We start from the raw sequence: 14,671 nt of genomic DNA on the forward strand, positions 1-14,671 counted from the left end.
ATTGGTGTTTTTGTGCAGGTTTATACTTCTTCACCTTTTTTCAGTTTCGATCAGTGTTTGGTGTATCTTGCAGTAGGTCAGCTTAGATTAGAAAAATTGTCACGGAATCTGTTGGGATCGATGGTGAATGGCACCTTGAAGAAAATTTTGTTAGAGAGGTTTTTTTAATAGCCGCGAAGCGATAGCGGCTATTAATGGGGACATTGTGCTTTTTTTGCAAATCAAAGAGTTTGATTTGTTTTGGAGCGCTGTGTTTTTTTAAGATGTGTTCGCACATCTTTCAATGACTTCGATCTTTCAAAACGTGATAAACAGGTAAAGCCCATGGGCATTCATTTCATTAGAGCCACAAAGTGGGCATTAGTAGTCCATCAAGTGCTTAGAGTGGTCAGCTGCGGGGATGGCCTTAATTTAAGGTTAAAAGGTCACTTTTAGAAGTTTTTGGGCTCAAAACTGTGCAATTTTCATGGGTTTTGTGATTTTTTTGAGTTTTTTGCTTAATTACTCTTAGGTTGAAGTTTATAAAAGTTACTGAAGTCCTTTTGCGAGACAAAATTACCTGTTATGACCATTTTATGAGCTATATGTTTTGGTACTACCAACACAAACACGCAAAATGATACTAAATTTTGCTATTTTTTTCGAGTTTTTTTAAAAAATGGTTGTTTTTTTTAAACTTTTCCTGTTTCAGGGGCCATGCAATTCCCTTTAAGATTTGATAATGGGGCATTCCATAGTTTCTAGTTACATTGGATTGGTTTTCAACATTTCAATGTTTCGATAAAATCTGCAAGGTTTACTAATTTTTTTTGTCAAAATTTGATATTTGTCTATTCTCAAGAGCCAGAAAACTTATTCCATGGTCTGATAAAAAGTTACTGCATGGTTGTTCATTTCAATGGATTTTTTTCATCAATTTAACCTTTCCTATTTTTTTTGGTAGAATTTGCATTTTTTTCAAGTTTTTTTCAAAACATTTGTCTTTTATTCAGTTTTTCTTGCCTCAGTGTCCAGGTAACCTCAAACAGGGTTTGTTATGAATTACTTGCTTGTTGAATGGTTTTCAACATTTTAATAGAATAAATTTCTATTTTTTGAAATTTTTTCCAAAAATTATTGCCTATCGATCTTTGAGCCAATGATTTTTTAAGCCATACAATTCGGTAACTGGATAGCCTCTAAAGACACAAAAATGATTTTAAAGATATTAACATCACAAGTTTTAGCAACATTTTGTTAAAGTCTGAAATTGATATCATTTTATAAAAAAAAATTTTGGGTCTTTTTGAGTTAATCGATCTTAAAGGGCCGATGAATTTTTTTCAGGTCTTTCAGATATAATACTGGACCAATTTCAGAAACAAAAATTTGTTTTGAACATATGTTTGAATTAGTTATATTTAAAGGGATCAAATTTTGCCTTATGGGTAAAAGCTTAAGAATTTTAGCAATGAGTGTATTTTTGTTTAGTTTGATTGTTTTAGTTTCCCAATTTATTGGGATGGTTTTGATTGTGTTTTGGCTGGCATTGTTCAATTGACCTGAATTGCTAGTCAGGTAGAGTACTTCTAAGTTTTTTATTCGATTCTTTTATTTGTATTTCAGGACTTGTCTTGCTGTGTTCTTTTGATTCGTCGTCTCCATCGATGATTCTTACAACCTGACTTCTTGGAATTGACTTTTTAAAAGATTTCGGAGACTTCTACTGCTTTGCAGTTAAATTTTACCTCACTCAAGAATTGACTTCTGAACTCACCTATGTAACTTTGAATTTTATGAAAGTTTACTAGTTAATAGTGTGCATCTAAGTAGTGCTAACTTATATGCCCTAATAATTGAATTTTAGTCTCGAATTTTTGATTTCGAATATCAGTTTTGAAGAAGTTTTTTAGGGCTTTTTCCTTATACTCCATATCTGTCATAAATTTGACTGTTCGAAAATAACCCAAAAAGTCTGGTCTATTAAAGGACTGGTGGTCGATCTGTATATCTGATTCCTATAGTTGTTTCAATTCATGGAAGGCCACAAGTGTCTATCGCGGCTTTTTTCCGGCAATCTGCCGGCTATGTTGAAATTCCGTTTTTCTTTTCTTTTCACAAAGTTATCTTCAAAGTTAATGAGTTTTCGGATCTTTTCCCTTTGTCCCCCCCCCCCCCAAGTTTAGTGGGTGCATAATATTTGCTCCCCCCAGTCACATGTGACATTTGTTGCATAATGATTTACTGTGTAATGGCACATGCTCTGTAACTATGGGGTGCAGAATGTACTGGGGGCACAAACGGAAACGATCAGAGTTTTCTTCAAAGTAAAAAGTTTATTAAAATAGAAGACCTTTTACAATTGCGGCAGCCAGGTGCACGTTAAGTACCCTACGCGCACTTATAATATAATGACTTATTTTGTAGTGCGCGTGTTTTATAAATGGAAGTGCATGACACACTAGGAAGGGGATACAAATGGGAAAAGATTTGAGTATCTGAAGTAATTGATTTTTCAGTTGATACAGAAGTCATATTTGTTTTTTGTTGTGAAATGTAGTTTACCGCCCTTTAGACTCAACCTTCCTTGCTTCAATCCAACACATCTGCCCCTTCAATTCAACACCCCCTGATTACCCATAAGTGTGACACCTCCTCCTGAATGCGCACTTCCCCACCGCTCTCACTCCAGCCCCATCACCCCCTCGCCCACTCGATCCAATTAATGCATCTCTTCTTATACTCTGTCCCATTGAGTCTGGAATTTTTATCGTGTAAGATCTGACAAGATGCTGATCAAAAATCTTTATTGTGCAGGATTACATCTGGTCTCATAGTTGGTGATTCCAATTTGGATTTCATACAAATTCTACCCTACGGGAAGTTATAAGATACTTATCTTATCTTATCAGATCTTATCAGATATACTTATCTTTTCAGATCTAATAAAAATTAATTCAATTTTGCTGAATTGTTATCTTATAAGATGTGATAAGTATCTTAACAGATCTTACACGATAAAAGTTCGTAGGGCAGAATTTTTGTTGTTTAAGATCCGATAAGACATTTTTTAAAGATTTCAATATTGCCGTATAACGTAGTCAAGTTACTAAGAAAGCGAAAAATAATCGGTCCACTAACCAATTATGAAACAAAAAAATGTTTAGTGAGTTTTTTTTGGCAGCAGTTTTATTCTGAGTTTCAACTATTGGTACTATGGTTCAACTTAACTTAGCAGTCAAAGATACAAGACAGTTTTGGTCTTTGAAAAAAAAAATTCAGTCTGGTTTGTTAATCACCGCTTCAGAAAAAGCCCCTGATACTCGAACAACTAACATCTTTCACAGTATCTTATAAGTCTCAAAAAAAATTTCCTTTCGTTACTCTGTAAGTTTTGCATGCTGTAGTTTTTTGGCTACTGTTTAAAAGCAAATCAGAATTGTATTCAGTTTGAAGAACATGCCATACTTAAAGAAATTTTGGATCTTTTCCGTTTGTGCCCCCAGCTTAGTGTTGCATATTATTTGCATCCCCCCAACGCACTGGCATGTTATAGATAATGATTTACTGTGTAATGACACGTGCTCTGTAACTGGGGGTACATAACATACTGGGGGCAGAAACGGAGAAAGAACCGAATTTTTTATTGTATAAGATCTGATAAAAATCGTGTCAAAGAGATGAGTCATAGCATAGCTTTCCAAATCTTACAAGATCTTGAATGATTTTTATAAGATCTTACACAATAAAGCTTTTTTGTCGGGCAGAATATTTATTGTGTACAAACCTATAAGACAGAAATTTTATTTTGTGATATCTGACAAAAATGGAATTTTTATCGTGTAAGATCTTGTCAGACATTATGAAAAATTTTGTATCGTGTAAGACCTCATAAATTGTCCTACAATGTCTTTGTCAGGTGAGGGATAATCTTATAAGTATTTGTAAGGCAATTTTGTGTGAAGTCTGTAAGATCTTACTGGATAAAAATTCTCAAATGTATGGGGTCTCTTCTCCCTTTAAAAACTAACCTCATTAAGTCAAGGCTAACTATTACCAATACCAACTGCTTGCCATTCGCTGAGTGAAATTTGCCTGATGTAATTCGGTTACGTTTGCTCTAACTTCAACAGAGTAGTTAGTGCGTTAGTTGTTTCTGATTGCTCTCAAACAAGCTTTGCAGCCTTTATATTACTCATGCTGGTCTTCTTCATCCAAATAGTCGTACCACAAAATTTTCGTCTAATTGTTTCTCTCGTGTCTTAACGTTTCACTATCAAAAACGGATAAACGGTAATTCGGGATGGCATTAAGTTCTCCCTTAGCCCTACAGCTATTAGACTTTATGTATGATCGTTTCGATTCACCGGACTCGCGATTCACCGAAACTGTTTTTTAAAAGACCTTAGTTCAGGGTGTGATGGTAGGTTTATAAAATATGACCCGCTCCCCAGTTAACCACCAACTTCCTCCCTCCACCTCTTCCCCCACATCATCTCCCCCCCTCACTTCAGCTCCGCTCCACCCCCTACATCTCAGTCAACCAGTCACCCTTCACGCATTCCCACATCCACTCACCACCCACACTATTACCAGTGTCGAATCTACCCTCCCCCCTGATTACCCCGCCAAACTGATATAAGAGTCAGGGGTAATTGTCTATGGGGGCTGAAATTATTTAAGATTAGCGCCGTAAGGGGGGTAATGGGGAGATTTTTTGTTCCCCCCCAAAAAAATACCCCCCAAAACTTTAGGGTGGTAGTGGGGGGCAATGGGTTGAATTTTTAGATTTAGCCCCACGAAAGTTATTTGACAAAACGATGTAAGATTAGTGGGTAAAACGATGTAGGGAAAGGGGGTAATGGGGATTAAGGGAAACTGTTAGACTTTACACACCCAAAAATTACCCCTCAACAAGATTTAAGATGAGGGGTAATTTTAAGGGGTAAAACGAAGTAAGATAAAGGGGGTAAAGAGGAGGAAAGGATAATTGTTAGATTTTACCTCCAAAACTAAAATCCAAAAAATGTAGTATTAGAAGGGTAATTTTAAGGGGGCAAAACGATGTAAAACAAAGGAGGAAATGGGGAGAACTAGGGGAAATCTTTAAACTTTAACCCCCAAAATTAACCCCCATAAAGATATTAGTTTACATAGTAAAATAGGAGGTATACCGATGTAAGTTTATTGGTAGTGGGGTGTAATGGGGGATTTTTTTGTTTTTAACCCCCCCCCCCCGAAAAAAAACTACCCTTAAAATATGTAAGATTTTGGGGTAAATTTAGGGAGGTAAAACGATGTGAGATTTAACGGTAATGGAGAGTAATGGGGGGAATATTAGATTTCCCCCATTATGAATACTCCACAAATAGATATAAAAATAGAGAGCAACTTAGGGGGTAAAACGATATAAGAAAAGGGGGTAATGGGGAGTAAGGAGGAATTGTTAGATTGTACCCCAAAATTACAATCCATAGAGATGTAAGATTAGGGGGTATCTTTATGGGGTGTAAAATGATCTAAAAGGGAAGTGGTGGGGAGTGTGTAGAATTTTGACGCTTTACCACCTAAGCTTACCCCCCAAGATGTAAGATCAGGGAATGATTTTGGGAGGCAAAACGACGTATAATAATGGGGTAATGGGGAGTTAAGGGAGAGTTTTTAGATTTAAGATAAGGGTGTAATGAGGATGTAAGGTAAAATGGTTTTGGGCAGTACGGGAGGGGGGATTTTAGACTGAACCCCCAAATATAGTCCCCCGAGATTATATATGATTAGGGGCTAATTTAAGAGGGATAATTTGATGTAAGAGGGAGGGGGTAAAATGTTTAATTCAAATGCATGGGATGGCTATTATTCCGCAACCGTCGGTGGTCTAAGGGTTTAGGCAAACCGGTTCAGTGGGAGAGAGGCCGTGAGTTCAATGCTGTCGCTCTAGGATAATGGAGGTCACACATTGTAAGAGCGGGACTGCCAATGGGTGTAAAATGATGCAAGAGAAGGGGGTAATGGAGGATAAAACGACCCAAGAGTAGGTTTTAATGGGGTTTACTATGGGTTTTACCCGCTACTCTTACACTTTTTTACCCCCATCACCTTCCCCTCGTACGTCGTTTTACCCCCCTAACCCCCTACTCTTACATGATTTACCCGCATTACCCCCAACCTTAGATCGTTTTGCCCAACATTATCTCCTACTCTTACATCGTTTCACCCCCATTAACTCTACTCTAACATCTTACCCTGGTTACCCCCTGCTGTTACATCGTTTTACCCCCCTACTATCGTGTTTTTACCCCCCCCCCATTACCCACTGCTCGTACGTCATTTCACGTCAAATAAACCCCTAATCTGGCACCATTTTCCATCCAATAATACGCCCATTACCCCCACTCTTACATCTAATTACCCCCGTACCAAACGATCTAAGACTTCTGAGGGGAGTTGGCTAAAAATTCCCCCGATTACCCCCTAATCTTAAATTTTTTGGAGTAAAAGATTTGACACGGGTACCCTGAGCTCTAGTCTCTTCTCATTTCAATTTAGCTGGAACTCATTTCCTCAAGCTGCAGCTAGCTCTTGACGAAACTAAATTTTCACCAGGCTTTTGAGAGCAATTTTCCAGAGTTTAGCCGATTTTGGCACAGTATTTACTTAGAGCTCTTTTATTTCAATTTGCTCTCTTTTAATACTTGCTTGCTAGTTTTAGTTTTAATTTGTCAGGTGAAAAAACATAATTTTTAGCATATGGTTTAAATTTAAAAAATGCAGTCTAATAGTTTGATATTTAAGCTGTTTTGGTTTTCGTTCTTTTTTAACGTTTTTATTATTTTTAAACTTTTTCTCCTCTAGGAAATACAACAAAATGAATGCAATCTAGCTCCAAGGTAGTATAAGTTCGTTATTGAAAACAAATCTTGTGCAAAACACGTTTTTAATTGCAACTTAAATTGTAATAAATGTTCAGCTTTGCTCGTGTTGTTTTCTGTGTTTTTCAATCCCGTAGTAATGTTACTGTTATGTCACAGTTGTTTGATGGAGCGTATCGTGAGCTTTTAAAGCAACTTGCTTTTCCTTTGGTTGTTTTTTTAAAAACATTATATATATATTTTAAGCGAAGCTATATTTTTTGTAACATTGTTGTTTTTGGTGTAAACGAAATGATAGATACCACATAGTGAAAAACTCAACTGGTTTTAAAATCTGATACCTTACTAAGTGTTGTGAGTATTTTTGCGGGTTTTCAAAAAATTAGTGCAATTTCATTTATTTCACCAAATTTACACCAAGTTTTTGGTTACTTTTTCTGTTGTTGATCTCCAAATTTTCAAAAACTCTATCTTTAATAAAGGTGATGAGCTGGTCTTTAATATTTTAATTACATGGTATCCAAATTAGTTTCTTTATTAGTCCGAACCTCTGGACATCTCATGCTATGTTATGTGCTTCGACTGTTGACGATTTTTTTCATTCGACACATGTTCACTCATAACAGCTGAAAATTTTGATTTTTTGTATAATGTTTTCCTCGCAATAACGGTATTCGCTTAATATTAGAATTCAATTGATTTTATTTTTGTGGTTAAAAAAATCAATTGTGTTATGAGAGCCACTAGAAATAAGGTTTTTCTGATTTAAAAAGCACAGCAATTTTTTTCGCTCAGATTTCTTTCGCATAGTTTTAAAACTTGCTCTAGACGAGCCAAAGTATAGGGTCCATTTGCCTTAACTTCTATCAAGTATATGTGTTTGTGAAATCCGCTTCTGATTTTACGTTTTTAATTGCTCTCAAACGAGGTTTGTAGCAATTATATTAGTCATGTTTTTTATTTTTGTGCAACTTCAGACCATTTTTTCGTCTGACCGAATTAAATTTTTGTCCTAAAAAACGAGAGATACTAGTAGCGTAGCGCCCAGAGAGCATTAAGTTCTCTTAGAGTTTTTAAGCTAACTGGTCTCCAAGTTTGCGATTTACAGACAGTGTCTCGGAGACGTACACTTGTGGTAAGAGTGCGGTTCTTAGAATTTAACCCCCACCCCGTCCCACTGTTGCTGTTATAGATGATTAAGCAGTTATGTGTTCTTTTTAAAGTTCTAAAATCTAATTGTAAACTTTATTACCTTTAGTTTAATGTTACTACCTGATTGAATCCAAACGATGATCACCTATCAAGGACACATTTTTTCGGTAATCTGCCGGCTATCTTCCTTTTTAAATTGGTGTAAAATGACGTCGATAGTTCATCAGAGCATCTATTAGGCAATAATCTAATTAAAATACTACTTTGACTTGGGTTTGATTACGCAATGCTCTGACAGTGATTTCTAAAACTCCAAGAATTGATTTTTTATTGAAGCCAATTTTTTTTCTAAGATCTGTTCAACTGTTTTTTTTATTTAAAATTTAGATGACAATGAAAAGTCAAAATAGTAATTTTTTTAAAAAATTTTTTGTTTCTTTTTGTTGATTTATGGTCATACATTTTTCATAGCTCAATATACATTTCATTGTAAAATGGTTACATGAGCAATTTTTTCAACGTTTTTTGCAATTTAATTCAACATCTGTTTTGAGAATATTTTTTCATCCTTTCGCATTTTTTAGAGCATTCCAAACACTTTGCTTAAAATTTTTCAATTTTGCGGGATAATAGTGAAACAGTAAGTGAGAGTGTGCCTCAATTGTTTATTTGCTGCCACATTGCAGTAAAAATATATTATTGAAAGTGACTACGTTTTCGTTAAGATCTGTCTACACAATTTGACGAATTTTCTGAAATCAAATTGGAGTGGTGGTTTTTGTCATGCCAGAATAGGAAAAGAAGCGGAAAATATTGTTTTGGATTCAAAATTACCCTTTTGTTGGTAGTACAGCGAGGAAACGATGTTTCAACTAATTTTGTTTTCCCGAAACGGAATCTTTGGGTCTTTCCAAGTTTGTGGAGCGTTCTTGTAGTCTTGCGGAGGTTTAGTTTTTGAGCTGATCGATTGTATTAACTGAATTCTAGTTTAGAACGTATCCTGCTAGTTTTTCAAGCGAAAATTGGTTTTTCGTTGATTTATACTGCCTTATTTTAAAATGAAATCTATGGCTAGCCTAGTTTCTGTCTTCTATCATTCTGCTCAAAATACTTTTAAACAGCAGTTGCTCAACCAGACAATCCATAATGAACTGAGTCAATATTAAAAAAAGGATAAACCTAGAAAGAACAGTTGTAGATGCGCGTTATTAGAACTTTGAGCCAAGCCTTATTTTTTTTGTGTAATAATAATTAGTGTTAACACTAATCTTTTTTATCGGGTCCATGTCGTTAAAGGCGAACATTAAACCTAACTATCAAATGCAATCAACATTTCACATATTTTTGTACTTCTTTTCATTTCTGTAAGGGAATCATCCACCGCCATTTTTAACGGCAATCTGTCAATCATTTTTATGTTCATTTTATTCAGGAAGTTTACATCGGTTATTTTGGAATCTTTTCAGGCTTGGACCCTTCTTTTGACCCACAACAGGAGGCCACATCCCCTACTCAAGCGTTAGTTTCACTTTGTTATGATCACCAGTTTCAACAATACCCCACATGTGAAATACCAGACAACACGCTGCATTTGAAATTCTAGACGTCGAAAAGAAAAAATAGTTCTAGATCTTAACGTCTATTATGAGGGGTGCTTAGAAACATTCCTTCGTTAACTCCAGTCATTCCTAATATTTGTTAATAGCATAAGATCTTACGAGTCCCACTGCAGCTTGACATTTCCTTTGATTTGGTAAAAAAATAACATATCTATATAATATCTAACAATTAAATAACTAATAATAGCTAACATTTTCTTTTCAAGAAGTTAAAAAGCGATGTCAACATAAAATATTTCGTCGTGTTTTTATAAAGCAGAAAGTATTAAAGTATAATTGCGATGAATTTCAGTTTGCCAGTTACAAGGGGACTTCAGTTTTCTGAAAGCAGTGGAGCAGCTTCTAACCTATCACCAGGTACATGTGAAATCTTTAGTATAACAGAGGGCGAAAAGTCATAACAGCCAGTACAGTGAAAAAGTTTTTAATCATTAATTAAAAAATACCTGCTATTGCTCTGATGTAGTAAGGAAACTTCCCCCGGTGCAAAGTCCCCCATGCTTCCCACCCCTACCCGTGAAGCTTTTCAAAATTTTTTTCATAAACCCCTTCGAACAAACTAATGACTGCCTTTGTAAATTGTTAACATACCTGATAAAAGGCGGAGAACATCGATTGGAATTATGATATGATTGATTGCACTCAAACGAATTTTGTAGCAAATGTATTAGTCCTGTTGTTTAATAGCCGCGTCCTCAATTCTAGGCGGCTATTATAGCGCTCCTAATTTTTTTTTTTTTACTTCGTCTAACAGATTTTTGTTTCGTTTTACCGTGACTTCTTGGAATTGACTTTTTCAATGACTTACCTCACTCAAAAAAATGACTTCTGAGCTCACTTATGAAACTTTAAACTTTATGAACATTTACTTATTAAAGGTCAATACTGTGCATCTAAGTAGTTCCAAACATATGCCCTAATTCTTGAATATTTGAGTCTTGAGTTTTTGATTTCGAATATTAATTTTGGGATCTTTTCCGTTTGTGCCCCCCCCCAATATTGCACGTGCATCTGGGGGATGCAAAAAATACGCGCCCACTAAGCTGAGGGGGCACAAACCGAAAATATCCTCATTTTGAAAAGCCCTATTAGGGCTTTCTCCCTATAGAGCTTATGTGTCTCATGAAAATGACAGTCCGAAGCTAACCCAAAAAGTCTAGTGGTGTATTAAAGGACTGGTGGTCGGTCTGTCTATTTTATTTCCATAGTTGTTTCAATTCATGTAACGCCAAAAGCGTCTATCGCGGCTATTTTCCGGCAATCTGCCGGCTGTGTTCTTTTTTAATGCGATTTTGCGGTGGACGGGTCTGACCCATTTGAATTTTCGCCCTTAAAAACTGGCATTCAGATAAACGGTAGCGTTAAATTAAAAGGTAGCATCAAGTTAAACGGGCATTAAGCTAAACGGTAGCGCCCGACGGGCATTAAGTTTTATTAGAGGCCATGAGCCGCGTTTAGTAGTCCATCAAGTGCTTAGTTTTTTTTTAGCCCAAATTGTTGCAATTTTTCGTGTTTTTCGTATTTTTGAAATTTTTTGTTGAAACAGTCTAAAGCTGAGATTGGTCATAGTTGATAAACCTCTTTTGCACGAAATACGTACTTTTTTCGAACATTTTATGAGCTCTATATTTTGGTAAGCCAAACAAAAACACGCAAATTTATTCTAATTTTTACAATTCTTTTGCAAATTTTCGGCATTATTCATTTTTTGTCAGCCCTAGGTGTCAAGGAACTTCATCAAGGGTTTGATATTTGGTTACTGCAACTTTCTAGTGACAATGAAATGGTTTTCAAAAGTTATAGCATTATTTTTCTATTTGAGCATGCAATTTTTTCTCATTTTTTTTGACATTCATTGTGTTTATTCTCGGTTTTCCAATCCCAGGGGCTAAAAAACCTCCTAATAAAGAGTTACTTAAAAACTTTTATCGTCCGTAGAACAAATTTCAACTTTTTGAAAGCACAAATTTTTCAATTTTTTGATAAAACTTGCGATTATTTTCAAGTTTTTGATTTTTCTGGGTCATGTTTTAGGTTTCTCCAGCCTCAAAAGCCAACGAACCTCATCTAATCATTGCTAATAAGTTAATTCTTAGTTTCTGCATATGATAAAACGTTTTTCAAGATTTAAATATCACGAACTTAAAAAGGTTTTTTTTTTTAAATTTTTTGCAATTATTTCAATTTTTTTGAAGTTTTTCATATTTTTTTGATTTTGTCCGGTACTAGGGACCCAGGGACCTCCTTCAGATCTTGATAATAATGCAGCTACATAGTTTTTAGGGTTAATGGAAGTGTTATCGATATTTCAATGAATCGAGTTTTAACAAATTTTTCTAAGAGTTAACAAATTTTCTGAAAAATATTATCATGTTTCAAGTTTATGAATATTTAAGGGCACAAGAAACATGACACTTTTCAAGGCTTGAAATAAAGATACTGGATAGTCTCTGAAAACAACGAAATGATTCTAAAGATTTTAATAGCACGAATTTCAGCAAGATTTTATTAAAATTTTCAATTGTTTGTAAAATTTTTGATTATTTTTGTCCCTTTCTGAGTTTGACGATCATTACTGGTCAGCGAAACTTTCTAAGTCTTGTAGTTGGGTTGAATGGCATCAATCCAGAAACAAAAAATGTTTACAAAAAATATGTTTTTTAGAGTGAAATCTGTCAACTTCTTTTTGAATTTTGAACTTATAGGTTTTTTTTCTATATGATTAAGTTACTAACAAAGCTAGAAAACTATAAGTCGCAAAGACGAATCTCAACATGGAAAATATTCCTAGTGCTCTCTTTCTCTCTATTGGTTGGGAGTTCTTTCCTGATCATGTTTTTTCTCCCTCACACTCTTTCCCTCTCTCTCTCTCTCCATCTCTTTCTTTTCTGAATTCTTTTGTTGATGCCGCACATCAGCTGCTGTTATGTGCCGTGATACCATCATCTATTAACGTCATTAACGCTTAATTATAACCGAAATGTTTAAATGACTGAACTACCAATTTTTTCAGGAAATCATTGTTAATTGCTCAACCGGAGTTTGTAGCAATTATTTTAATCCTGTTGATTTTTCTTTTGTACGCTTTTTCGCTTGTCCAATTAATAGTCTTAAAAATTAGACCTTTCAAACTAAGAAAAAGAGTTAAGAGGTAGAGCCCAGTAAGTTCTCTTAGAGCTTTTCAGCTTACTAGTCTTCAAGTATACTGCCCACAGAAACTGTTTTGGAGAGTTAAACTTTTAGTGTGAAGGGGGTTCTTAGTGATTGCCCCCCACCCCTTCCTCTACATCAGCCCCCAATCCCAACCCATTCACATCGTTCAAGCCGCAAGGGCCCCGTGCAGCCGAAAATCCCTCTCCCACCGTTACCCTAACACTCCTCCCCCTACACACTGTTGCCCTCCCCTCTGCGGTGCACCCCCCCACGCTGCGCTCACCTCACGCCTCTTCAATTAAGCTTAAGATAGCTTCAATTAATTGTGGCTGCCTTCTGATATATTTGATTCCACGTTTCATTACCCCGTAAACTACAAAAGGTTATATTGTAGGATCCTTGATGATTCTGATGTTCGGTTTTATTTTCATACGAACGATTAAAACCTTCTCCTTTTTTCCTTGTTATTGTCGGTATGTCCGTCTCTTAAACATAGAAAAATGTCGGTTTATTCGGTTATCAAACGTAAAAAATTATGGGTATATTCGGTTTAAACCCAAGGAAAGTTTATTAAAATTTCGGTCAATAAGTATACAATGTATTTTTTTTTCAAAATTAAAAACAAACGAAGATTTATATTTGTTTATCTCACTTTGTCAACCAGCTAAAAACAGTTTTAAGAATATTTGCAGCTTCTTTCAAGCTTTTAGGTTTGAAAAACCGTTTTGTTTGAAAGATCGGAACTCTCGTTTTGGCTTTAAAAAACTCCTATAAAAAACGCTGACAACTCAATGAAAGTGTTGTTAAATAAGATAAGACGTTCCTAAATATGATCATACAAAATAACCATTTAGCTATACTTCTAAAAGATCTTACAAGTGTCTTCCTGGTACCGTCATCTAATTGTAATCCTGTTACCGTTCATGCTTTGTATGAAAACTGTTTCGTTCTGTGCTATCTTGTTACAATATTTTGTTTTAAATTTTTCTTGCCTAAAAATTGTATGCGTTCGATTTAAAATAATCTCAATTAGACTGAGCGCTGTTGCCTTCCATGTTTTTGCTCCGGAATATGATTCCCACTTATACCAGAAGATGATGTATTTGTTAGTTGCTCTCAAACAAAGATTCCGGCTATTAATTTAGTCCTGCTGTTATATTTTATGCAATTTATTGTACTACCGACTTCGCGTCACATCACTAATTTTTTCTGACCGTTGGCATTTTGTTCTTAAAAACGGCATAAACAGGCAAAGCTCAGAGGGCGCTCACCCCATCCATCGCCCCTTTTCTAAGAATCTCTTGAAGTGTGGTTCTTAAAAATTGATCCCCAGGCTGCCCCCTACATTAGCCCCCCCATCCCCACCCGTTCACATGGTTCAGGCCGTAAGGGCCCTGTGCAGCCGAACATCTCCCTCCCACCGTTGCCCTAACCTCCCCCCACCCACACACTGTTGCCCTCAGCGCTGCGGTGCACCCCCCCTACGCTGCGCTCATCTCACGCCTCTTCAATTAAGCTAAAGCTAGCCTCACTAAATTGTTGCTAGCTTCTGACGGAGCCAACCGCTCGACGGTCGTTCGCCCGACATTAGTGGGTTATGTTTAGAAATTTAGAAAGTAGTGTTTAATCAATTATAGATAGTCATTGTTAGTGAGGAGAGGAAACAGTTACCAAGTGGCATTTATGAATACTCGCAAAAGTTCAAGTCGTAGGTATACAGAAGATTGAATTAATTTACAACAGTTTGTCAGGACTCTACAGAAGATTAATTTCAGACTTTGATAACACTCGCTAAGGCATTGCAGGATTATATAAATTCACGATTTTGTTTCGTCGAGAACATTATTTCATCCCTTTTCACGTCATTTGAATAAACTTAATGGCGTTAGAGGACAAAAT

At 35.8% G+C, this 14,671-nt stretch overlaps 1 protein-coding gene across 1 annotated transcript in view; it reads left to right on the top strand.

Annotated features, from left to right (window-relative positions):
* Positions 1-9,470: 9,470 nt before the first annotated feature.
* The window catches only part of LOC142341023 (wee1-like protein kinase 2-A), a 99,469-nt gene continuing 94,268 nt past the window's right edge, over positions 9,471-14,671 (top strand). Inside the window, exons 1-2 of the mRNA XM_075391844.1 lie at positions 9,471-9,518; positions 9,912-9,976. The gene's annotated coding sequence lies outside the window, so the exon portion shown is untranslated. The remainder of the gene's footprint in view (positions 9,519-9,911; positions 9,977-14,671) is intronic.

The sequence above is a fragment of the Convolutriloba macropyga genome, chromosome 6, assembly GCF_964194025.1.
Source record: "Convolutriloba macropyga chromosome 6, txConMacr16.3, whole genome shotgun sequence".
Classification (NCBI taxonomy): domain Eukaryota; kingdom Metazoa; phylum Xenacoelomorpha; order Acoela; family Convolutidae; genus Convolutriloba; species Convolutriloba macropyga.